The 27,159-nt window shown below is 44.7% G+C and overlaps 1 protein-coding gene across 10 annotated transcripts in view; it reads left to right on the plus strand.

Annotated features, from left to right (window-relative positions):
* EXTL3 (exostosin like glycosyltransferase 3) overlaps positions 1-27,159 on the plus strand; it is a 158,124-nt gene that overhangs the window by 3,870 nt on the left and 127,095 nt on the right. For 5 of the 10 annotated variants that reach the window (XR_011328571.1, XM_069805506.1, XM_069805505.1 and 2 more), the window contains exon 1: positions 20,637-20,794. The exons of 2 other annotated variants lie outside the window; for them this stretch is intronic. The gene's annotated coding sequence lies outside the window, so the exon portion shown is untranslated. Of the gene's footprint in view, positions 1-20,636; positions 20,795-21,550; positions 21,682-24,422; positions 24,520-27,159 lie in introns of those variants that run through there. 3 more of the 10 variants (XM_069805508.1, XM_069805509.1, XM_069805510.1) reach the window with 3 other exon arrangements.

Here is a 27,159-nt window from a genome sequence, read left to right on the forward strand (position 1 = left end):
CCTGGGGCTGCCAAGGGGTGATCTCTGCACGAGCCCTGGCTGGAGGTCGGAGCTGTCGGAGCCTGCGGCAGCCCAGATGTGGGAGCAGAGGGACTCACCGGGAAGCTGGGAGCCCCGATTTGGGCATGCCGGTTTCACACGGGGATCGTTTGCTCGCCAGCCAAATGGCTGGCGTGGCGAGGTGCGCATCCAGCTCTCGGCGGGAGCTGGCAGCAAAGCGATGCTTGCTTTTGGTCTGATCTGGTTGGGAGGTGGAAGCGTGTCCTGACGCCAAATGCGGAGAAACTCCTTATTTCTGCAAATACTGCAGAAGGAAGAATCGCTTCCAGTGATGTAAAGGGACCAAAAGGAGGCAAAAGGGGTCCTGAAAAGGCACGAGATGGGTGCAGGTTGTTCAGGCCCCCCATCAACCCTGACCCACCTCCAGTGCGGCTTTAGGAACAAACTGACCCACCCTCAGAGTGTGCTACAGATAGCGTTGGGCTTGTCCTCCTGCCTCTTGGTGGGAATTCCTTCAGTGAGGCTCGCCTGGATCAACTTCAAACCATCTGCCAGCTCCGACCCTGGTAAAGTGGCTGCAGAGAGCAAAGAAACCACCTGGGAACTGCTTTGCTTCTTGGACTGGCTTTGCTAGCTTGAAACCAAATCTGTCCCCATGAGCTGGGGCAGGGGAGGTCATGCACTGGGTTGCAGGACAGACATAAACACTGTTATTTAGCAATGTGTGAGGATGAAGTAATGAAATAATAAGAAAGCTATTAAAAAGCATCCTAAAGCAAAGGCAGCAGGCACTAAATGCTGCTGCGCCTTTGCAGTGCTCTCAACCCAGCTGTGTGCTGCGGTTTGCTTAAGCTCCTTGCAGGGATCGTGTTTTGCTACAATCGTATCAAACCTTTTGAAGGTGCTGTATAAAAAGGGTAAAAAAAAAGATGTTCTTGGATGCCTTGAGTGCTGCTGGCCTCCTGCTCTGCTGTTCTCTCCTGGACTTTCACTAAGTCCTGGCTCTGGCATTGGTTTGCAAATCTGAGTGCGTGGCTTCGTGGCACACAAACACCGTTCCCCAAGCCTGGGCATTTGCTAGAGAATTACTAAGGCTGGTAAAAGGGTGAAGAAATGTCATAGAATCATAATCGTTTAGGTTGGAAAAGACCTTTAAGATTATCAAGTCCAAACGTTAACCTAGCACTGCCACGTCCACCACTAAACCATGTCCCTAAGTGCCACATCTACGTCTTTTAAATACCTCCAGGGATGGTGACTCCACCACTTCCCTGGGCAGCCTGTTCCAATGCTTGACAATCTTTTCAGTGAAGAAATTTTTCCTAATATCCAATCTAAACCTCCCCTGCTGCAAGTTGCGGCCATTTCCTTTTGTCCTTTTTGTCCTTTTGTTATTTGGGAGAAGAGACCAACCCCCACCTGGCTACAACCTCCTTTCAGGTAGTTGTAGAGAGCGATCAGGTCTCCCCTCAGCCTCCTTTTCTCCAGACTAAACCAACCCAGTTCCCTCAGCCGCTCCTCATAAGACTTGTTCTTTAGACCCTTCACCAGCTTCGTGTCAATGCGTTTGTATTTGAAAAGTGGCTCTGTGGAGGAATCCCATGGGGACACACGTGCCGGCCTTAATCAGAGGGTTTGGCCACGTATGTCAGCGATGGGATCGGGGCCAATACTTTGCATTTCCATCACTTTCAGCATACTTTCTTTTACTTGGCTGGCATTGTAGAGATTTGTTATAGCTAAAAATGAGAAAACTCTGGAAAAAAAAAAAAGCCCAAGCAATTTTTTCTCCCCCAACTTTCATTTCACAGTTCACCTTTCTTTCTGGCTGTAATTTCTGCTGGGCCTTCTGGCTTCCTAGAGGAAGGGTAAAAAAAAAAAAGAAAAAAAAAAAGCAAGCAGGCGTTTAATAATAGATCAAAAATGAGATTAAGCATTAAGTCAGCCCTCCCCTACATTCTCCCTTCCCAAAAAGCAACCAAAGAAATTGCAAATTGCCTTGAAAAAGGGGAGTGAAAACAGTGAAGATCAAACCTGATGTTAAGTATAGATGAGGTGTTTATATTTTATTTAATGACTGTATACAGCCACCCTCCTAGAAAAGCCGCCCTACCCTGAATTTCTCAATGTGATTAATAAAACAGTAGACGTGAACTGGAACAGGGAAAATTCAGCAAGTATCGAGCTCTGAAGGTGAATGCAACGGGCATCATTGGCAGGCGTGGGCAGAGTTTGCTGCTTGGTACACCTGAAGGTCTGTGCACACCCAATGATGTCAGTGGCGGCTGTAGTTGGAGGTAGCTCCCAAAAACCAGGAGGCATAACAAGATGCTGCTTGTTGTCCATCCCCAATGACTCTTTGAATCAATTTTGACCATGTTTGGTAGAGCAGTGGGGTCTCAGAGGGAAGGGAACCCAGTGGCCTTTATGCAAGATGCACAGGCGCCGGCAGAAATGCCGTGATGGAGGGAAGAGGTGAGGTTATGCGTTATTACTCACTGGCCAAGCTGCACCGGGAAGAGCCTTTCGGCATGCCTCAGCCTGGGAGAGCGTTCAGTCAAGGCTTGCGCTTGATGAAACACAACTTCCCTGGAAAGGAGGCTTAGCCCTGGCACTGGGTGTTGAGGCCGTCAGCCCCAGGCCTGTTCTTGTTTGCTGTAAATCTTCTGGCTCCTTCGGGTCTTAGTTTTGGTGGGGCTGTTGCTGCAAGCCAGGTGGGAGGGCGGGAGCTGGGACTTGGCATGGCCTTGACTGCCTCACCAACCCGTGGAGATGCTCTCCTCCTGGCTCGTCCCAAAGGTCTCCAGAGCTAGCGTGGACATTGTGTATGTCAGTTGCGTGGGCTCAAGCAAGCCAGGTTGGGACGATGTGCAAGGGGGAAGCTCTTGCTCTTGCACAGTGTCTCCACCGGAGAGAGGACAGCAGAGGAGAGAACCTTTAGTCTGACCCTCCCTGTGGTCCTGTTTGCACCCTCAATGAATAAAATATCAAGAGGGACACGAGGCATAGCCAGTCCTCTCCAGTATTGTCCTTGCCTAACATGAGATAACTCAACCTGGGTCATGCCACGGGGATGAAGACCCCCACATGCAACTGCAGATTTTTTTTTCTTGCTAAATTGTCCACTTTCAAGTGCAGAAAGTGTCACAGCCTCTCTCACTCTGTGACCACAGCAGGGAGGAGGCTGAGGAGCTATATCCATCGCAGCTGTGGGTGGTGAAGGCATGGCAGGAAGAGAATGTGAGCAGCAATCCTGTGCGTGGGTCTGGCATGTGGGGCTGTGAACATTCTCCAAGGGCTGCCAGAGCACGAGACGAGACAAAAACTGTCCGCCTGCTGGAAAGTCCCGCTTCCACATGTAGTTATCATCCACTAAGGTGTTAATTTATCTTCTTCGTCACCTCCTTGGTCTCAGCTGTGTACTTTTAGAGTTGGAGGAGAATCTGTTGCATTACCTGCTGCTCTTGTTTATTCCCCAAAAGGAAGAAAATTAGACATGCCAGAGCTTAAACCTAAAAAAAAAAAATAAAAAATCCAGACTTTGGAAACAACCACTTGGAGGTAGAATGAGCCTCAACAAGAAAATGTTTGTCTTCCATGTTTTTCTGAGGCTGGCTGGGAGTAAAGAGCAGGGAGAAGAGGGGGCAAGGTTTACTTTCTGTTCATTTCAGATATATTCCAAAAGCGAAGCAGTTGGGATTTCTTTTTTTTTTAAGTTGCTTTGGCAAGTTTGGGTGGAGAAAACCAGCTGAAAACCTTACCTTGGTGGATGTGGGATGGAGGCAGGAATCCATTTATTTTATTTACCTATTTTTACCAGTGAGGCCCTGAGGCAAAACAGCAAAGCCGTGGCCACATTGCCTGCTGCATGCAGGCAAGAAGAGCACTCTCCCCGCCAGATCCTTTTTCCCTGGCACCAACAAGATCAGCACCAAAGATACGTGATTGAGTCAGCAGTGCAGATGCCATCAAATGTCTGCTTTATTCCCGTGTATGAATCAGAGCAGAGAAGTGTCAAGGCCTCATATCCTGCATCTCCTGATAAGAGTGCAGTTACCTCCGAGGAAACAAAACACGGTGAAATCCCATTATCCCGCCTGTTGCGAGCACCTATAACTCACTGGCACCAGCAGTGCTTATTTTATTGCAACTCTTGCAATAGCATGTGTAGATTAATTTTTTTTTTTTTTTTTAAATCCTACATCCTGGAGCCAAAAGATGGGGGTTTTTTTTAGAGTTGCAGAAAAAGTGATCCAGCATGTCTATATGTACATACACATATAAATTAATATATAAATACAACTGTTTCTGGAGCACAAGCCATTTGTGTTAACCCCTGTTAGACCAGTAAGAGCAGCATGTGCCACTAGTCTGGGTACTGGTTGCTTACTCTACAGGCTTTTCCAATGTATCATATTCTTGGGGAGGAAGGGGGGATTAGCTTCATTCGACTTTCCAACCATGCGTTTACCTCCAAAATCAGCTTAATTTCCAGGCTTAAAATTCTTCCCTTTTGGTTTGCTGTGAAAATTACATGCAGAAGTGAAACACTTTACCCCCAGTTGTTTTCTGCTTCTCCCTTGCAAGACTTTTTCATCCCCAGCTACTGGTTTTGAAGGCACAGACCACAGCCAGCTCAGTGACAGCGTTTCCTTCTATTGTTCGGTGGGGGCAGCTTCTGGCTCCCTCCCCAAGAGTTACGCGCGGCCGATGGCTTTTGCATCAGCTGCTGCCTTTCTCCTGATCCCAGGGGACCATCTGTGTCCTGTTCCTTCTGCAGTCCCACTTCTGGACCTGGTCTGGGGGGGCCTCAGTGGGAGGGAAGGAGACTTGCAATGGTGCGGTTTATATCCCCTAAAACCAGATACAACAGTGAAATTTTGCAAAGACCTGGCTGTATTGTCCCCAAGGGACAGTGTGGAGTTGTTTAAAAGACAGTTATGCCACTGTGGTAGTGGTGGAGGCAGAGAAGGACAATTTTCACCCAGATTCCTCTTTTGAGGGGCTTGTTTGTTCCTTGGGGTTTTTCTGCACCAGAGACTACAGAAATTGAGGGGATAAAAAACATTTCTGTGGTTCCCCATCTGTAGATTTGAGGGAAAACTAGTTCAAATCCGCCACCCTAAGCTACATCATAAATCTTGCTGCAGAAATATGGAGCCTAGACATTAATAATTAGGAACTTGCACAATAAAGTGCTGGAATATTTCACGCATGACACAACATCTTTCGATACAGCTGATGCTGTGCAGAGATCTGTGTGAAAGTTCTGTGCAGCCAAGTTGGAGAAGTTTTTGCTCCCGTTTGTGCTTTTTGAAGGAGAAGAAAATAGGGAGGAAAAATCAGGTTGCATCCCAAAAGTGTTCACTAAGGCTCAAGTGTGGGGGTTTTAAGGTGCCCCCCTATTATAAAGTGCTTCTGTGTGCTGTAAGAAAACAATGTAAATGAATAGTGATCCTTTCCCTGCATCCCACATCTTCAAATCACTCCTATTCAGCCAAGCTGTGTCCTATCAAACTTCTAACACAATAAAGAAAAATTCTTCTCGACTGTGACCGAACATGAGAAATGTTAGTCCCCAGGGGTCCGTGTCCCTGAGGTTTGAGGGTGGGATGATAAGAGCTTTGGGCCATGAGATGACAAATGTAACTTCACAGTTGCTCGTTCATGCTCCAGCAAAGGTGTGTTTTGGGTGTAGGTATTTCCCAGCAACAAAGCTGTGATCTTACCAGCTCTTCCATGAATATTCTTCGCCTTTTTTTTGATGCAGTTAAAAGTAATTGCAGGGCTGGTGGTATTTTGAACAACCATATCCACCTAGGAAAATATGACCTTGGATTTATTCAATCAAATAATATCAAGATTAAGAGTGAAAATAGCTGAGCTTGTCAGTCACAAGGAATTGTGTTGTAGCCTGGCTCAAATCCATCACCTGAAATCAGGAGACTCTGGCAGGGTATTCTTCATTCATCAGCAAGATGCATCACAGCGAGATCATTTAACTGTAATTCATCAATTTACCAGGCTACTCAATTAAGTGGGGGCTGCAGAGGGGATAAAGGGAATGATTCTGCCTGTTGTAATGAATCTTTGGCCACCTGAGGACTTTTTTTCTTGTTGCTCTATTGTGCTTCATGTTGCCTTGAAGGCCCATCAGGAGGAGAGCCTGGACTGGCGAAGCACTGCCGTTAGTGGCCCTGGTTTTTTGTGTTGTATCTGCATGCTTTGTGCATGGGAAGACTTGCACCGTGCATTGAGCCATGCCAATTGTGGGAGAGGAAGGTAGGGACGCTGTCTGGTAGCTTTTTACAAGCAACCATTGCATGTGCAAATACAAGTTCTCACCCTGTGACTGTTAATGAGGAATGCATAACATTAATTATAATTTTTGAGTGCAAAGTAGGTTGTTACCTAAGTATAGGCTGTGTTTGCTGTTGAATTTATGTAAATCTCTCAAATCCTTGCATCTTGGCATGAGCTTGAAGTAGGAACGCTGGTTTCTGTGCTCTTTCCTTGCTGTCCAGGTCAACCTTGTGACTATGAAAACTGCACGGTAATCTCATGACTGCAGGGCTTCCTGCATCTTGATGCCAAAGCAAGCCTTCAAGTGGTACATCTCTCATCAGTTTTCTAAGCCTTGTTAAAAGGAAAACATAATCACAATGGTGGTGAAAAGAGAGGGCTTAAAGAATTAAAGGGATTAATGAGTTAGAGCTTTTCCTCTACATGGTTTGTGACTGACCTGAGCCTAACTTAACCATAGTTTGAAGAGATCCTGGAGAACCTTGGGTGGACATCTGCAAAAAAATGACTGAAGTAAAACATCGTGCAACCTGGAGTAAGGGGATAGGCTTTTTCAGGTCCATCTCAGCTCTGTTCTTCCCGTGTTTCTGTGGTCCAACCCCAGACTCATTGGTGAAGCAGTTTGGGAGCTTCGTGCGACCTCTGATTCTGCTATGAGTGGTCCTGTCTGGCATCAGCTGCCCTGAGACCTTGACAGTGTCATTCTAGTGCTGGCTGATGCAGCCCTTAGTCTTGAATAAAAAAGCTGGGCTAGAGGTTTCTTTCTGAATGTGGCATTTTAGACATTTGCCTATTCCTGAGTACATCCAAATACTGATTTTTCTGGGTGGCTACACCTAAATCTTTAGGTTGCTTCACTGTTGATAGCTCACTGCTTGGGATCTCTGCTTGGAACCATGATGATGCTCCCTTGTTTTGCCCTTACCATCAACATCCATGTTGTTTTCTTACAAAATGAGACTCGGTCTCATCCAGGTTTCTTATCACACTATATGTATGTATGTTTGCGCCACCCCAATAACTTCTGAACCTGTCAGCCTGTTTCAGTCAAGCCTGACAAAGAGATACAGGTCTGCAAGGGTAATTAAGGTTGCATAAGTTCATGAAAAACAGGCAGTCAGGCACAAGGGATAGCCCAGGTACTTACTGAGCCTCAGGGAGAGGTGCAGCTCCAGCTTGTGTGAGTGGATACTAGACAGTCCCCATGAGGGAGGGATCTTCCAACTGTTTCGGTCGTGAGATCTATCAACTGGAGCCAGAGTGTGGCCCCTTTGTTGCCCTGGTAGACCCCAGGCCCATGGATGGTGGTTTCTGTTTGCGGTAAAATGTCTTCTCAGCTTAAATGCGGTGGTGGTTTGGGCAAAGCCGGCCCTAGTAGAAACTGGCTGGTGCTGGGGAAACCTTCAGCTTGGGGAGGTATAGCTGCTTGCCTGCTTTCTGTAGAAATACAGCAGAATACTTCAGCAGGCCCAAGGACTCCAGATCATGAATGTTTTCTCCTAGCTGGGTTTCTCACAAGTCCTATTGTTTTCTTTCAACAAAAGCAAGAGAAAAGGAGAATTCATTTGATTTTGATAGTAAAATACCTCCAAGGAGATGAAGCAAAAGGAACTGTTAGCAAGAGGAATAGATAGAGATTAAAAACACATTCTTTCTCTTGCTGTGCCTTGCACACACACACACACACACATTGTACATATATGTAGTGAGACCGTTTCTTGTTGTGTAACATGGGAAAACTAAATTGAAAAGGAGACAATACAAACCAGGATGAAAGGGAAAAAAAAGAGGATGAGTCAGCTCCACTCCTGCCTATCTGAACCAAGGGGAAGCCTGCCTAGCACTCATGACAGACTTTTTTCAAAAAAGATAATGCATCAGATTGATGACAGCCTGTAAGATATACTGCGAGTGGTATGAAAATTGCTGGTAGGTACTTGAATGTCACTGGCTGCACAGAATGAATTGTAGGTTGAGTCGAAACAATTTCCCTAAAGCTGTGTATATTAACATACAAATACCAAGGAAGTCCAATCTTTGAATTTTTATCTGCTTCAGCTTGAGAGTCAAATAGGCGCATTACAGAAGTGTCATCCATTTGAGTCAATTGTCGCTGCTGCATTTGTGGAAAGGATGCATCTGGGTTTATTGGTAACGTTATTGAGGTGCTTAGAAACACAAGTGTGTTGGGTTTATTCTCCCCTTAGTGACTTATTCTTGTTTCTGGCATTTTGTTAAAATATTTTTTCAGTTCTAGTCTCCTTTGGAGATCTTTGCTGAACACAGCATTAGTAATGGAGATGCTCTGTACATCCGTATCATCTTTCCTCCAAGAATTTGTTATAAACCTGAATTTGTTTCATAGCCTTCTTGTAAATGTTAAGGTAATTTTATTTTCTGGAGGAAAAACTGAGATGGAGAAGAGAATCTAGGAATTGTGATTTACTGACCTTCTAGTGAGGAGGCTTACCTGCTTTGTTTTTTTTCTTGGTTAAACCACATCAGCTGAAATGCAAGTTAGTGGCCAAAACTGCCTGTTGATCCCCATCCTACCATCACTTCACCCATTTTACTTCCTCTGCTGCTCTGCTAATCCCTGCCTGTGCAGAGAAGATACAAAATCAGTCTTACACCCACTTGAGAAGTAACTTTATATGTAAGGTTTCAGGTTTGGGGGCAAATATTTTAGGTTGTAGATGTTTCCTGCTGTCAAAGAAACACAAGGGAAATTCTGCCTAATGAAGGGGCTATGTGACTGCCAGCCCTGAATTTCTGCCTTGTGCTCAGCTGGTTTTAAAAATTGCTTTTTAGGAGCTGTGGCCAACAACTTCACCATTTTGCCTTTGTTCCCATCTTTATAAACAGTTCCTGCACCTACGGAGGTGGTTGTGAGGATTAGTCATTGGTTTTAAAGCTCTTTGAAGATGGCAAGTGGTGTATAACAGCTCAATGTTTATTAATGGCATGGCTTAATATGATGAGAATTTTTTACAGCTGAGTTTAGATATGCCAGGACAGAGCCTCAGCAAGTTGAAATAGGCATTGCTTCATTGATCTCATCCCAGCTGCACCAGCTGATGACACTTGATTATCTGGCCCATCATACCTGATCTGTGGGCTGCAGCAGGGAGCCCTCCCTCTCGTTACTCCTCTAGCAAGTTCTCCTTCCACTGGCCTCGTGCCATAGCATACGCCAAGTTTAAATCTGGTTCTGTGTTTTTGGCTTAGTTCCTTCTAAATGTTTTCAATTTTGTTAGCTTTAACTGATCCCAGTGGCATCTTTTTATGATGCACTTTATTCAGCTTCTTCTACTGCTTCAAGTGCAGTAACAGTCCTAAAGTTCAACCTATTTTTTAATTAAAAAAAAAAAAAAAAGGCAAAGGGTGGTATTGTTCTGTCACTGGTGGGAGAAAGGGAGGATTTTTCTTAATCTTTAAATTTGATTGAATTTAAAACTCGACATACATAGTGATTTTAGTGGAACATTGCTGTAATTGGAAGGGCAAATTATTGTTTGTTCTTGCTCTCTTGGGAGCCAGTACTAGTATTGATTAAACACAAGTATTGCCATCTGTTGGATGATCTCAAAGAACTTCAGGACTGGTGAATGAAGAAGACTTGGAGAATGTCATTAGTTCCTCTACTGATAAGGAAGCTGAAGCAACTTTCTAAGGCTTAGATTGAGGTAACGATTCCTGGGACAACAATTTCTGATCCTTATGCATTGCACTAGATCAAATCCCTCCCCACACCAACTGGAGTGATTGCCATGTTATTCTCCGGTTTGCCCCTCTCACTGACCTCTGCTTTTCTGCACTTGCACCATAAAAAGCTTCATTGCCTGGTTCTGTAGCTGATGACATTTCAAACTGATGTGGTGGTGTCAGCCTGCGTGTTTCTGCAGAGTTTGTGCGTGTAGGCATGAATTTATAGGGAGGGAGAGAAGGGATGGGAGGAGGACAGTGTGTGTGCTTGGGGTTGTGTGAGTGCACGGTCCCCTCTTCCACTAGTACCAAGCAGCTTGCATCCATCTCTGCTGAGAACCACAGTCTTCCTGACTTGGTTGTTGTCAAAGTCAATTTGCTGTTAAGGAGATCTATGAGTAATAACCAAATTAAAGAAGCCAGCGTTTGCACACCCATCACCCATCACAGAATGCATCAGTTCACATTTAGGAAAAAACAGAATAGAAATCACTTTCTTTGGCAGACTTAGTTTTTGATTAGCTCCTTGAGCTGTCTTGCTCTGCAATCTTGCCATCACGAGTGCCAACATAGACACTGCAAATGCAACTGCCCCTGCCCATCGAAGTGCACAGGACTGCAATGAGTGCAGCCTTCATCAGCTCAGTCTGCCCCAAAACTACAGCCATGAATATACTTTCACAAACATTTTACGCAGGACTACAATTAGCAGAAGCAGTCTTGCTCCCCCCTTCCCACCTTTGCTTGCTGATGTTGCTCTTCCTTCATGCTGCCAACAAAAGGCGTTGCTAACAACACAGGCACGGCTGCATGGGCAGCTGAACTGCAGAAGTGATCTGGGTTAAAAGAAAATGTTTAATGAAGTAGTTTTTGCCACACTGATCTTACTTGAGCATCAGCTCTTCCTTTGCATGAGAATAGAAATTAATTTTGTTTCAAGTTCTGAAAACTTGAAGACATGCTGAATAGATAGAAATCGGTTCTATTTATAGGCTGCAGAATTCCTTTGTACAATAAAACAGTTTGTTTTAATTTAAACTATGTATTCAGCACATTTAGCTTAATTTTATTTAACTACAAGTTTTACATGCCATTTTCCTGCATTCTAATTGTTTTTTAAATTTGTGACATAAATCCTAAGTACAATTAAAAAGTCAGACTAGTAATTAAGAAACTTTGTTTACCATTTTGAACATAAAATGTGTTGACTTGCATAGCTTATTAATTTTTACAAATGCCCAACTGTAAAAATAGGACAGCTTTCCAGTTTAGCCAAAGGCCCGATTTACGGAGAAATATGCCTTTGTTGTTCTCCACCAGCAAAAGTCAGCCTTTTGTTAAAAAAAAAAAAAAAAGAAGACACTAAATGTAAAGCAAGACAGTTTACATCAATCAGAATTGAAGTATTTTGCTCTCTGTTTTGCATCAATAAGTTGTGTAGTCACAGGAGAAAAGGTAGGATGGTTGAAAAAGGATTGGCAGGCAAGTTAGCAATAGCGTTCCTCAAGGACTGGTCAGAAGACCAGTGTTAATCAATGTATTGACTAATGATGTAGCAGAAATTAGTGGGATTTGGAGATGTCATCAAAAGAGGAAAAATAGGACATCCCATCAGAAGAATGAATGACTTTAGGACTATTTGCCTGTAAGCAAATGCAAGCTCTTGTAATGCAAATGCTGGTAGAAAGCTGGGTTTCCTATATTGGAATTGGAATGTATTAATCAATCATAGGATAATTCTGATGTCCTAATGACAAAGATACGTACCAGGATCACATTAGTCAACGAAGTTATTTCCACTAGCGACAAGGAAATGTGAATGCCACTGCAACAGGTTTTAGTGAGGCATTGTTTAAAATGCACTATGCGTTCCTTGTCCATGTACGGAAAAGATTGATTTCAACTGTAAAAGGTGCAGGGGAGGGTGTCTGCTAGAAATGATCTGGAGAACAGAGAAGCTGGTTCACAAAACGATTAAAGGAGCCTGGACGGTAAGCCAGTGACAAAAAAAGGCAGAGAAAAATTATATTCCTTTTCTATAAATACACTGGCATAAATACCAGAGAGGGAGAAGAGTTATTTAAGTTAAATGACAATTCTGGCACAAGAACAAATGGCTCTGAATAAGTTTAGGCTGGAAATGAGCAGAATGGCTTCAAACCAAGGGAGGTTCTTGAATAGCCTTCTAATGGGAATTGTGTAACAGGGGCTAAAAACCTGATTACTGTGAAGATGGAGCCTGATAAATGTATTAATGGGATTACGCAATGTGGTTGACTTCAGTATTAAGGGATCAGACTCAGGATTTCCGTTCCTGTGCTTTTGCAAATACACTTAAGAATCCTGCAGGTATGAGAAAAAACATAGGTGGTTTTCATTTTAAGAAATGTTTTCATGATTCAGCTTGGAGTTGGTTGCTCTGTTTCTAATGCACTAGTAACTGAATTGAGTGAACTGCGGAAAGAAGGAAGTATCCTTTCTGCACTGGGAAAAAGCAGCAGCTGGCAACTGTTTCCCTATTTTAGTGGCTGATTTTGGCAGCAGGCCTGTACTGCTTAGATATGTTGCTGGTTTTTTTTAATTTAAATCATTTTGGTACATTATAGTGGAGTTAGGCCTTGACATAGACTGTGCTCAAAATGATCACAATTATTTATTATTATTTAATTTTGTAATGATGGATTTAAAAAACCTGCAGCACTTAATGCATGCTAGGGTTTATTATTGATTTCACCGTTCTCTTTATCGATCCCCATTTTCCCCCTTTACTAATAGTCCCCAGTTTTCTTGTCACTTTGCTAAAATCCCAATAAATAAGACCGACTGCCTTTTTGTCAAAAGAAACTGGTTATTTTATCTAAGATGGGTGCCAAGCTATTTTAGCACAGTGTAACTGTGATCTCACGGTGCACTTCACACTCTGTATTTCCATGCCGTTTATGTTTTGATTCAGACTCTGTTCTCAAGTCTTGTCTGCAGTTGAGAGCTGTGGCTTCCCCGAGCACTGCCATCTCCAGCCCTCCTTCCTTAAGCAGAGATATTCTGCGTAAAGGTCTTGGCCATTTGGGAGAGCGGCAGGTTGAGGTAGGGTGGTGTTGGTGGGATGCTGTATGGTTACATGAGGACATCAGACACGCACACCAGCACTTTCAAACATGGGCTGTGGGACGAGGAGGTTCATTCCAGGACTTCTAAGCTTCTATTAGGAAGATTTCTGAATTTGAGTTGAGGGACTGTGTAGACCTGTTAGAAGTCCTTGCTAGAAGACTTGACCTTTCGGCAGCCTGGAACAGAGCACACTGAGCAGTGCAGTTGACTTTCCCCTGGCTGGGGAAATTGCAGGCAGGCTTTCTCATAGCCCAGCCTGCCTTCGCCCCTGTGTTCTACGCTCTGCGCGTTACTCAATGGAAAGATGGCATGTGTATTCAGTCTGGGGGCTTGACCGTGGCTGTCTCCAATCTCCAGCATGTTCCCATTGCTTCCCTATGTGTGCTTCTTATTTGCCTCCTCTATTCAGGATGCAAATGGCAGATGGTTTTTCTTCTTTGGTTTCAAGACCTTCTCATTGGAGCCTTTCAGCCATTCAGCCCGTCAGCTTCACAAACTAGTTCCCTTAATTACCTCAACATTTCTTTTTGAAATTGAAAACCTTGCAGACCTGCTTTTATTTTGCTTAAACTGAACCATTTTGTGGAAAATAGGCTTGAATTGAGTGATCACAAGCAGCTTTTATTACAACATCCTCACTATTTGCTGAAAGTCTACAGCAGAATCACCTCTCGTTTGCTCAGTGCCTATTTTGTAAAGAAGTCGGTCACCTATTACATCCCGGACATACAGGGCCCTGCTGTTAGCATTTGTTCTTCATTCTATTCTGGAATTTAAGACTCCCTTATCAGCCAATTCCTAGGAGTATTTCTTTCTCTCTCTTGTCATTTTTAAAAGCTCTCTGCACACATCCAAATCCAACGGTGGGGTCTCCAGCGGACCTGTAACACAATCCCAGCAGACAGCCTTTTACAGTCTTTTCCCAAAGTGACTTTAATCCAGAATGATCGTTTTATGCATGCTATCGCTTTGGATTTCTAGCAAACACAGATGATTCACTCAGTTCACAGAAAGAACCATGGAGCAGTGTCCCAAAAGATTATTTAAATAGAGTTTGGGAAGTGGATTTGGGGTTAACCGTGGGTAGTGTGCATGCTCAGGTCTGACTTTGGTTTGGGACTTTGAGGGTGGGTTTTTTTTCTTAACCACCTGTGTACATGTTTACCAGCCTTCTTTACTATATGATGACTATAATTTCTAACAGGTTGTTTTTCTGACAGTCATGTAGGAAGAATTATCCCCAGTTTACATTGTGGTAACTGAACCTGGTGACAAATGAAACAGCTGGCTTAAGCACATAGGTCTCTGTGAGCGGAGTCTGCGTTCCCTGAGTCTTCTGTCTTTTTGAGCACTCTCAGCAATCTGGCAGGTTGTCAAGGCCCCTCAAATTGCATTGACTCAAGGGTGAGCTGAAGTGCTGGAAACTCGCAGCCTCGAGTCTGGTAGCCTGGTGCAACAAAGCACACGCTTAAAATGATGCTTTTGTACTTTACTGAACTGCTTGTTTTGCAGTCACTTTAAGTTTAGACAGTGCTGAATGCTTAATTAAAAAAAGTGCTTTTGGTAGACAAGAGTGTAATGCCCAAGCTATGCTGCAGTTACAATATATAGGTGTTTTGGGATTATGTTATATACAAATGAAACGATTGTTTCTTTTTAACTCCTGTTTAAATATAGTTCAAATCATGGAATATTTCATGGAACAGAATAAGCTGTTGCTTGCCAGCTTTTTTCATACCAGTGGTTACCAGATGCTTCTGTATTTATAACCTCGCCATCTGTTCCAGGGTGGAGTTTGGGGGTAGTCTAGGTATTTGGATGTGTCTTCTTTCTTGGGTATCTCTGGAAAACCTCAAAGCATCTGCTTTGAGATGAAGGGTATGCATGGTTAGTTGTAATATTCAAGGAATTCAAGGGAATTTTACAGAAATGCAACTGATTCCTTAGTGTAGCAGGGCTTGGAAGGGGAAAGAGCCTTAAGCAAAGAGGCAGTGCTGGTATTTTGTGCCATTACTCAGTCATCGCCAAGATCCACTTGAAGTTTTGCTTGACTGTCACCAGGCTGGGTTGCTGCTTCCTGCTTTGGATCGCGTCTTTCTTAATAGTCACTGAAATTTCCAGGAGTATTGCAATATGGAAGTCTCTTAATGGGAGGTTTTTTATTATTTCTGTAGATACATTTTATATAGAAATGTTTAGATGATTTTTTTGATGCTGGGTGACTCATCTTTTTTTTTTTTTTTTTTTCTTAGAATGACAGAGCTAAGTCTAGCTAAAAAGAGAAGCAAAAATAGCACGTACAGACACATTCACTCTCTCTATTGTATATCCTGCAAGGGCCCAGGTGAGGATGGGAGAGCAAAGACACTCTGTAGGATTGAGAAAGTAGCTCGGTTGGTTATGTAGCTCCTTTGCCAGGAAGCCACTCATGTAGTGGCTTGTGTGCAACATCTCTCTGTTCTCGGGGTACCACCATTGTGAAGGCTGCTGGTGGTAACAGCTTGCTGTTAATGTACCTGGTTAGGCTTGATATACACACACAAAATGACTCTGCATGACTCAAAGCATTTAATTTTTTAGGTAACTATAAAAATGCAAAGGAAGTGAGGGCTAGATTCACAGAATTGTAGAATTGCCGTGAGCTTTTATAGACACAAAGGGAAGAAAACCCGCTCTACCTTCACCCGCTCACACTGTGTCTAGTTCCACCAAAGCCTGGAGTGACTTGTCATACTGAAATTGGTTTGCTGGTAGTTTTGGGGATGGGGAAACCCACATTCTGGTCAACAAACTACTTGTGAAAAATATTCACCCAGTGCTAGTAACAGCCTTCGGTTGCTAATGATCTGGGAGATATTGGGGGAGGAGGGAAAGCTAAATGTCTCTCTACCCATCCTTCGAGCCATCTGGTCTCTCACGGTTTATTTGTAACCACTGTCCTAATCTCTCTTAATTTACTTCTTTGTTGCTGAACTATGAAAATTACCCTTTTAGGCATTGTGGTTCTTGTGAAGAAAATAACATAGTGTGGTTACGTATGGTTTTATAAACAAAGCATAATACAGTCATTTAAATAATTTATCTAGAATGCTTATTCTTAATCAAATGTCTGGCAGTGCAACTCAACATACTCCAAGTGTGATCCATAATATTCCACCTTAAACAAAACCTTCCACCCCGTTTCTTGCCTCATGATTTTTCTTTCAAATAGCTAGGTAAAATAAGAAACACTAACTGTTCCTCCATTAACAAGGGAACGGGCATTTTTTCCTCACCCCATTTTACTACCAGGCACTGTCCTCCAACATCCCAGCATCTTGCCAAAAGCTTTCACTGCTTTTATAAACTTCCTTTCTCCTGCCGTCAGGATCTGGTTCCCCCGTGCAGGATGCTGACAGTTCATTGTATTTGCTCTTTGGATCCCAGCTGGGGCTGCACTGGGTCCAAATTAGGATCAGCATTTGGGAGGGAAAAGTCTGTACATCGGTGTGTCCGTTTTTATGCTAACTTTTCCGTTCCCAACATAGATACTGCCACTGAGTGTTTCACTTTGCGCTCTAGCCCTTGCTGTGCTTTATGGCCAGCAGTAGGGTGTATAGTTACAATACTTCTTGTGCCCATGGGGTCTTCAAAGTGCTTTATTTAAACGTACCGAGATGCCTTCACCTACCACTGAAATGCAGCTACTTATGCTGCAAAGCCTGGCAGCTGCTCTAACAGCAGGAGCAGGAGCAGGCCACTGCTTTTATGACATAAAGTAAGGAGAAAAAAAAAATCCATATCCATTTAAAACTGCAGGGAGAATGTAAATTGTCAGAATGTAATTACCTAAACTGGAATTTGGCCAGCATTCCAGATTAACATTTCCTCTTGTGAAGCATGCCATGGGATACCTGATGGCTGAAAGCAGTCAGAGTCTCAGCAGGATTAAAAATTCAGCTTTCCTGTGTAGTCGTTCCGTAGTAGCTGAGAGATGTATATTATCTATTTAGCACCTACAGCACCCTGGGGCTAAAAAGTGACTGAATCCTATGAAATCTGATAGCAGTGTCTGAGGTTAGGATTGTGGTCTAAAAACATTCCATGAAACTTGTAAAATCCACAGATGGTCCAGCCTTGGTACTGTCTCCTGTGGAAGGGAGGAGAAAGAGGTTAAAAAAGATTTACCAGGACTGCAGCAGGGAAAAGATGAAAGTTCAGGGTCCTCCCCTTAGATTGTTGTTCCCTTGAGGAGTGATGGATGTTTTTCTGAGGTTTATTTCAGGCCATGGAAGCGTGCCATGGAAACGTGCATTAGCTGGCTCTGAAACTCCTTCATACCTGCTTGAAATGACTCGATGTAATTTATAGCAGATTGGAGACACCAGTATGTTGGATGTGAGAAATGGATGCTTACGAGTTAAGTGGGATGAGGAAGAGGGAATTTGGTGTGGGTTAGGAAAAGAGGTAAAGTGGGGGCCATTTCAAGTAGAGAAAACAAGGACACAAAGGTGTGATGGCATTCACTGTGTTCAGTTGCAGCTGCCAACTGTAGAGTTACTTAAAAGGTAATATAAAGGAGGTTCCCAGCATGAAATCATACATAGGTGTCAAATAAGTTGTTCTGTCAGCAGTGGGACTCATGAAGCCAGTTTTTCTTAGATTTTGTCTTTTCCCTATAGCCTCTGACTGCCACCATTTCTTCTGTCTCCTAGGATGTGTGCCAATCACAGGCCCTCACCCCATTTCCCTTTCTCACCACCCCCAAACCTCCCTCCTTCTTGTCCTTACTGTAAATCCCCAGATCCCTCCTTACCGCTACTTCCCTGGCAGCCCCTGGCACCCCCTGAATCCCAAACCTCCCATCACTGTTGAGGCTGCTTGTTGGAAATACACCACTTGGATATCTGGCTGGGAGCCACGCACAAGCTGGCTGCTTGGTTGGTGAGCAGGTCAAACAGAAGGGACAAGATCTGAACTGCAACTGGATTTTGGGTGTCTTTGCATTGCACCTGCGTGCTTTCATATAGCAGGATCTAGTATTTTTAGACCTCTGCCCCTCTGTCAGATTCAACTAAAAGTCACCAAGGACTTTCAAAGTCTTTAACAACAGGACTGGCACTGTGCAGTCAGTCAATGCTCTGCATTAAGGCTTGTTCCTTTGGGAAACCAGGCTCAGAAGCTAGCAGGAGTATAAGGCTTCTTGCTAGGAAAGGAGTCAGGCCACTTCTGTGCAACGTATTTTCTTGTTTAAACTATTAATCATCATATGTTATAGGCTCCGCCCACTAGGATCCACTTCTGATGTGAAAATTTTACATGTGTTCTTGGATAGTCTGTAAGAGAAAACAGAAGCCCAGATAGCAGAAAGGGTGGACAATGAGGATATTTGAACACCGTAATTGTTCTGTTGGGATATTGCAGTTGAGCAGTGCATTTTTGGCTTGGTGGAAACTGAAAACTCCTCTTTAATACTGATCTCCTATTACATTAGAATAAGAAGGGTAAGTACACAGAGAAGGGGATTAAATCTGAAGATATCTTCGTCAATATAATGTGTAATAGCCTTGATAGTGCATTGTGAAAGAAAGACTTGCCAGACTGGCTGCTGATCCTGAAAGCTTGTTTTCTTTTGGGATTTGGGAGAATTGTTCTCTTGAGTTCTGTCCTGATGTACACATTCTCCATTTGTGTTTCTTCCTCAGCAAGGTCCTGGAGGGAATTTATTGTCTCCCCGTTTTCTCATGCAGAGCTCCAGGTAGAGCAGGGTGGAACAGCAAAACCTCAAGCTGTGGCAGAGTGGCAACAGATGTGTGTGCTAGGAGAACGTGGGTGTGTTCAATAATTTGGACATTAATTTTGTCTTTATACTGTGCAATGTAATCATAGTCTAACTTTTCCTGAAAAATATAAAGTATTGTTTCTTGGAGCTTTCGAACCTGCAGTACCTATTCCTGCCCTTCAGTATAGCACATTCCCTGCTTGTGAGATTGCATTTTGTATTGTTTATCAAAGGGCAGTCCCTGTGCCCCCTGCCTTAACTGCTGCTGTTTTTTCATCTCAGTAAAAAAAGTTAGTTTCTCCTTGCATTCTTTACACATGTGTAAATGACTGTTAAAAAGTGCAGAGTGGCAGAAAAGTGGTTTCTCACAGTTTTGAAGTGCTCATGTTTTATTAAAGCTGAGATTCCTGGAGCTTTGTGGCCACACACTGCAGTTGCCACTTTCTCCACTCCTACAGAGATGAAACCCCATTTCTTCCTGTGAAAATTCTCTAATCCCCCCAAAGTTGTCAGTTTCTGTGCTCTGGGGTGAGATTTGATTCCTGTAGATATGAACGCCTTTCATGGGGCCCCTAAAATACAAAATTACAGTTAAAGTGCATAAAGCAAGGAAGCAGAGTACTGAATCTGTTTGATTTGGCTTTGTTGTGAGAAGATGCTGGCACCGTCACTTGCCTTTTTTTCCCTCCCCTTTATTTCCCCATTGCTTTTTTTTTTTTCCTTTCACTTCAATCACCATCTGTTGCATGGTATGTTCAGTACTCATCGCCCTAAATTTTACATAGCTGCTGTGACTTAACAACGTTTACCCACTAATGCCATTTAACACCACGCTAGTATTTAAAAGTACTTTGTCCAGAACGAGTGCTGTTAATGCAAACCCACCAGGTTGGATCTTGATGTAATTTTGTAACAAATTCCAATCTGTAGTGGTATTTTAGTACCTGTAAGCAGGCTCCGCAGTCAGTGTCTTTATGTCTTTAGATCAGCCTCCCACAATATAGTTATTTTCATAAACCCCTTTTGCCAGCGAGTCACCTGGACGCCTGACTGGGGGATCAGCGGCAACCTTGTGGTCACTTTGGCGGTTTGACCCACACGGCTGAGGTGTGACTGAGCTCTGTGGGTGCACCCCCAGCCTCGCAGGGGTGCTGGGGCACAGCTGGGGAAGGACAGGGCTGCTGGGACGCGGCAGCCCGTACGAGGCAGCGCCGGGCACTGAGGGGACGGCGGCTCCTCAGGGAGGAGGGGAGAGAGGGGTGCCGGAGCACGCGCCTGCCTTTAGGCGGGAAAAGCCCCTCCGCGCAATGCGCATGCGCAGCGGCAGGTGGGCGGGCTGCCGGAGGGGGGAGAGGAGCTGCTCCGCCTCCTCCACCATTTAAAGGGACAGAGCTCGCCGTCGATTTGCCGCCTTACTTCCTCCTCAGAACCGTGAGAGGGCGGGTGGTAACTGTGCGAGCCCGTGCCGGTTGGGTCTTTTCTTTCCGCGCTGGAGACGGAGCAGAGCTGGGGAGCTTCGGCTACTCTCGGCAGGTTCCGGAGCCAAGAGTCTCCGCCTCCGCGTTTCTGTTCCCCGCCCCTTCAGCCCTTCGGCTAGCTCCGCCGCCGGTTCGGCCTTCTCCGCCCACCCTTCGGATAAGGCCGTTAAGTTCCGCCACCACTTCGGCAACTTCCGCCGGCTCGGTCGGAAATGGCCGAAGACGTGAGAGATCCAGCGGTTTAGGGGAGAAGACCGGCCGGCTTCTCGGAACAAACCAACTGTGTCCGGACCGGGGGGGGGGGGGAGCAGGGGAGGGCGGACGGAGGGGGGAAGACAAGGCAGCGGCTATGGCTCCCCCCCCAGCCACTCGCGGAGGGCGGCGCAGCGGGCGCCGGGACCGCGGCTCCGCCAGGAGGGTGAAGTGAGGGCGCCGAGAGGTAGGGCGGACCGTACCACGGACTCGGGTGGGGGGTGTGGGGGGCAAGAGCGACTCGCGGCGGTAGCACACCCCCCCTACCACCACCCCCGGGGGAGCCCGTGGGGCCGGGTGAGTTGGCGGGAGTGGTTCAGTCCGGAGCAAGACCCCTGAGGCGGCGGCGGGCCCGGCTGGGGCGTCCCTGAGGCACAGTCCGGGGGGGGGGGTAAGGTCCCTCAGGGCTGGGGACACCGTGGGGGGGGTCCCTCAGGGCTGGGGACACCGGGAGGGGGGGCCCTCACAGGGTGAGGGACATTGTGTGTGTGGGGGGGGGTCTCACAGGGTGAGGGACGCTGCGGGGGGGGGGGGGGGGGGGTGTCCCTACAAGGCTGGGGTCTCTCATGGCGGGAGGGTTGCGACAGCACCTGGCTCCCAGACGCTGCTGACAGGCTCCAGCCTTCCCGCCTGCCCCCTGCCCTCCTTCCCGCCTCTTTCAACTAACTCTGTGAGGGGCCGGGGCGCAGGCGGCCCCCAGACCCCCTCGTCCCGTCTCCCCTGGCTGCCTGCGACATCTCCTGGGCTTCGTGGGGGGACGTCGCGTCCCCCATGGCCGGTGCGGTCCCGTTCTTCCGACTCGGAGGAAGGTTTCGGCGTGGGGGCTTGAGGCCTAGCACCCGGTCCGGCTTCGACGGTCACCGACAGCGCTGACCCCGCCGCGCTCGTTGCCGTCTCGCAGGGTTGTCCCGTATCTTGGAAACTTGACAAAGCCCTCGCGCTCGCCGCTGCCTGTGGCGGCGAGTTCCACCGGATCGGTGCCAGCTCCCTGTTGCTCTTGCTGGGGTTTTGCCTTGCGAGGTGGTGAGGACAGAAACGACAAGGCTGTTGTCTCTGGGCTTCTCAGCGTTTCTGGTATGCTCGTATTGCGCTCCTGTGAATTGTTTGCTGAAGTTGAGGTTCATGTTTTTTGGGTTTTTTTTTCCCCAGCTGTTTTCCCCACATGAGGTCTCTTCTTGTTCAAAACCATAGGGGTCTTTCCTCAGTCAAAAATTTTACCAGTGTGAGGCTAATACATTGCTACTGGCTGCTGAACACCCCATTATGCTGGTCCGAAACCAAACAATTTGGAGCCTGGAGGAGTTGGAAATGGTTAAAATGGTATTAAGGATTCACAAAGGTGCTGGGAAGCATTCTAGGTACAGTGTTCTGTTGCTGTGTGTGTTAAAATTCAAACATTGAGAGTCTCGTTGACTAGTTCCTGATCTCTTGTTGCTTTTGCGCGTGCCTGATAAATTGTGTGTGTTGATATCCTGATATGATAGCTTGGCTTTAAAATGTCTGGGTTTCTGTGCTGTGAGTCTAACATCTGTATGAAGAAGACTAAAGAACTTTGTTTCTTGAAATGAGTGTCATGTGCAGGTGATTATCTTACAGATATTTTTGTTTTCATGGAGAAATCTATTATATTTAAGATAGTAAGGTTCTTGGAACACGGGGTGTGTTTTGTACGTTGTCGGGTTTTATCAAGTAATGAGTAATCTTAAGCTATTTTCTATGCAGAAGTAGCATCAGAAATGAACCACAGTCTGGTTATGTGGTGATGGAGAGAGAGAAGTGTTCTCTCCCTGAGGAATCCCTTAACTTCGTGTACCATCAGAGAGTCCAGTTGTTACAAGCAGCTTTATCTGTGTTCACTCACGGCTTTGGGATGCCTCTTCTTTTCAGTTTTTAATTCCAGAAACGGGAGTTTGCATCGGTTCAGCTCAGTGTTAAGAGATTCAGGAGCTGGGGTAGTTGACTGTCTTTATTTGAGCACGGTACAGCCAAATTCTTCTGGCAGCTCAACTGTGGTACAGACAGTTCTTGAACTTCTTGCTGTCTTGTTGCAGAAGGGAAGTCCAAATTAGTTTTCTGAAATTCTCTAATTTTTCAAGTGGAGACTGTTAGCTCTCATGTTTGTTTGCATGTGAGGATGGATTTTGGCAGTTGTCAAGTCAGAGCAAAAGCAGCAAATACACAAACCAAGAAAAACATGATTGTTGAATTGCCTTCACTTAGACTGTTTCTCAATGATACACAGCAAAATCAGAGGGCTGTTTCTGTGCTGTTAAGATGGGGAGAGGAAGATCATCATTATTGTCGTCTTCTCTTGAATATTTGTAGCGTGGATCTCTGGGACTATTCAGCCAAGGAGTTGAATGTTGTTGATGCATTCCTAGGGCTTGCTTGCATATGTGGAGCCAGAGCCCATCTTGAGTCTTCTTTCCATGACTATTATGTCTTGAAATGCTGTGATACCATCATCTTAATTTTTAGAGTTTGTCTCTCTCCTTCTGGCTGTGTGTATTTATTCTTGTTTCCTTTCAGTCTCTGCTACCTGATTTTTCTCCTTGCTGTTTGACTCCTATCACCTCTCCCAGTAACCTTGCCTGTTTTCCTAGGGCATTCCTCCCCCTGCCCCCAACAATGATTTCACTGGGGTGGGAAATGCAGCTAACCATGTATGCTAGTTGTTTGAAGCCAAGATCACAGCAGTCAAAAGTGACTTGCTTGGCTCCTAGTCCAGAGGCAATTTTTCTGCTTTGGAAACCCCACAAAAATACAGAACTGGAAGGGACCTCCTGATCATTGGATCCCATCACCTCATCAGCAGATAGATCTTCCCAGTGCTTGTTGTCTCGCTTCTCTACCTGTGATCTGTGCTAAACACCTCTTTTTGGGCAGGAACAGTCTGTGACCATTTTGAAGCAGTTCCTAACTCTGGGGTTTTAACCCAGGGTGGGATTTTTGCTGTTACTGTAACGAACGAATCCTAACCCAGACTAGAATTCCTATGTTTTAACAACCCAGCAGGCAAAATAAGTGGGGATTTCACTTGCCTTTTTACAAGGAAGCAAACAATACTTGTAAGCATATTTAGATATGTGACATTTTGGTACAGATAACTGTATCTCTGCTAGTATGTGACTAGGCAGTAGGGGAAGCATTCACATGGGATTTGAGGGACACAGCTGGGACTTCCAGTTGTCTTGTGTAACCTGTGCTGACACAGGCGGTGCTTGCTGAGCTAAAGTGAGCATGAGTATGCTTGCATGTCTGTGGTTGCAATTTAGACATGTCCTCAAAAGCAAAGAGCCTGTAGTTTTCTTCTTGGAGAATACTTGAAAGTACTGTTTACTGGGGATTGTCGTGGTTGAGTTTGGCTCCTGCAGCTTAGATGGCTGTTTGTCAGATGCAAATGATGTTGGTGGATGTTCCCCAAGAAGAGGTGCAAAGCCAATCTGGGGTTTTGGGGTTTGTTAGGAAGGATAAAGACAGAAGTGTGTACAGCTCCATGGCTTACAGCTAATCGATCCCTGGATTGCCTGGGTGTAGGAAGCCTTGAGCGCTAGCTGACCAGGTAAATTGATGTTATTACGCAGCAGTTGCAGGGCCAGTTTTGAAGTGCAAATTGAAATCCCGTTTTTGTGAAATCATTGCTCTTAGTTAATTGATGTTTGTTACCAGCAAGAGCAGTTTAGAAGACTGACTAATCTGTCACAAATGTATTTGAAAGGACATTTTGTAGCTTCTGCCTTGACATGCTGTATATTCCTTACAAGATTATTGCAATTTTAAAGCAAGTTCCAGTATCTTTATTTTTTTTAATTTAGCATTTGCTGAGGAAGTTTACAATATCCAGTCTTTCATAGAAGAAGTGTGGAGGTGTGCTGTGCTCCCTCTGCTGGCATCTGCCCCTGCTGACTCGTGGTGAGTGGACATCAGTTTCTCAGGGCTATGTTGACATAACCAACACCACTACAAAGTGACCTGTCCCTCATTGATAAAATCAAGTGAAATACAGAAAATCGAGACTCATAAATCCAGCAAATTAATCTTTTATGTTTGGCGGGGGGCGGGGGGGAATCCTAAAACTTCAAACCAACAGATAATCTGTGGTCACTAATGGATGTAAAGATTTTGGGTTTTTTTAAGGCACATGTTTTAACGAGTCTCAGAGTTTCTGCCCTTACAGTCAGTTTCTTAAAAGGTTGGGATCTCATTGCCTGGAGTTGGGGGGTGGTGTTTTCTCTGCCTGTCCCCTGCCCTCCCTCTTGCTCATGAATTAAGAAAGTGTGTCACATTTCTAATGCAAATGTCTGCCTGAGAGTAGTATCAGAACATGGGATTAACCCACAAATGTAAGAAACCCTCTCAAGTTTCTTCTAATACAAAATGCTAATAACATTTCCCACTGCGCAAGTAACATTTCTATTTCCTTTTTAATGTACAGTCTCCAGCTGGTTAGCCTTTTATCTGTCTTGTTTCATAAAATGCTTTCATTTATGATCCAAAATACTTGCAGGTGTCTTCTTACCTGACTTTCTTCTTAGGGATAGTGGCAGTACAGGTAGCCTAAGGTTTGTTTCCAATCCTGTTGTGTTTTGGTACAAGTGTTGCTGTGCTGAAGTGTATATTCTGACATCTAACTCTGTAGGATGAGCTTTCTTACTGTTTTGTGCTAGCCCTTCCGTGTGACATCAAGGGGTTGTGGAGCTATGTAGTCATCTCAAATCTATGCCAATATATTGGTCATCTATGAATTCATTTGGAAGTGAATTATATTTATTTGAAAGGCAAAATGCCATGGAGCAGAAAATAAATTGTTCTATGCATGTGTTGTCTTCCTTAAGGAACACTTCTCGACAGGTTGAGTACTTTCTAACTTCAGTCAAATAGATAATGAATTAAAGTTTGGCAACTTAATTTGGAAATTGGGTCCTCTGCTTGTATAAAGGCAGTACAGTTAAAACCATCAACACCCTCCATTATGTTGTTCCATCAACACGTCTCAATTTTAAATGTGAAGGTAAGCTTTTCTTTTCCCCATCCCTTACGTACTCTACCTTCTGAGTCCAGATTTGCATGTGATGGAATTAAGCACGTCACTGAATGTGGGAAAGATTTCTTTATCTTTTCCTCCCTTGATTAAATGCCTCCGCATCATATGTAATGCAGGGGTGCATCAGGATGAAATTTGTACACGTCTTTTAGTGTTTCTATTATGGGCATGAGGAAGTAATTATACTGCAGGTCTGCTCTGTGTAGGCACTTGGTGGGAAGTGATGTGTTCTGGACTGTGTTGGTGTTGAGTGGAGTATATGCTGTGGAGTACTGCTGACATGCAGATGACGCCTGGAAAAGGTTGGCATGAAAGCGTTGGAGCTTGTGACAAGAAATGCTGCCAAACAAGTGGGGAGCCTCGGAGTTGAGAGCAGAGCCTAAATATATAGAGCAATGGTGTAAGCCTCTTTCTAAGGGGTCTATAAAGTCTAAGCAAAGCAGTCCTGAATTCGCTATTGGGAGGCCTTTGTGTCTGCAGGGAAACTTGTACAGGTCTGCCAATAAAATAGGCCGGAAACCTTTGATATAAGAGGAGTAGTAACATCAAAGCTGTGATGTGTAACCAGCAGGCGGGCAGAAGACAGGACAGTATGATCCTGTCTTCCTCATTTAGAGGTAATTCGCTGGCCAGAGATAACATGCAGTACAGGAGCCCATTGACTCCCAGAAATGCATTGTACATCTAATAATACGTGTAAGTGAATAGGTTAACATCATTCTGAGATTTATTAATAAAGATAGCCGTCCCATAGCAAATGGGAAGAAAAAACCCCAACCCATGCCTTGTTTAGGTAAGATATTTCTTTCCTTAGGCATCTCTCCTGGAAAGACCTTGGTACTTGTAAATGAATCTGCCGCCTACCTTGTGTACCTTTGTTTTAATGTGGGGACTGAGGAGGAGCCAGCTATCGGAAAACCAGCCAGAGATGGATGCGTTGGAAAGTTGCCACTAATTACTGTGGCGTCTGACAATTAGCTGTTGTTAAGCCTTTCCTTGCAAGTTCTCAACCGTGCATTGGGAAACAAAAACAAGGACCTGGAGAAAGGCAAGAACTGTCCTTGTAATGATCTTGTAAAAAACATTCTGGGCAGTTGTTATTTTGTTAATCTTACTAAAACCAGAACATAGAGTTGATTCTGATGTGGCTCCTTTCTAGTGGAGCAGGCAGGATTTGACGGACCCAGAAGCTCTTTGGTTATTTGCTGTTGGGGTCTGTCGTAGTCTGCAAACTTCTTATGCCTCCTACTTATAAAACAGCTTTGAGGCTACCTTTCTTCACAGGAAAGCTGTAGATGAGTAACATCTAAAAAGTGTTATTGTTGATGTTAATCTTAGAATTCTTAACAAAAACTAAGATTTAATGAAAGTAATAATAAAAAGATTCAAAGAAATCTTGTAGTTGGTTTCTCACATTTGTCTCCAGGGTCTTCTGACTTTGTTTTTACTTTGTGGCAGTGATGAATAGCATCAAGCCTTTTGAGAGTGTCTCAAGGGTGTAGTTAGTT

This window comes from Haliaeetus albicilla, chromosome 18 (genome assembly GCF_947461875.1).
Source record: "Haliaeetus albicilla chromosome 18, bHalAlb1.1, whole genome shotgun sequence".
NCBI lineage: Eukaryota > Metazoa > Chordata > Aves > Accipitriformes > Accipitridae > Haliaeetus > Haliaeetus albicilla.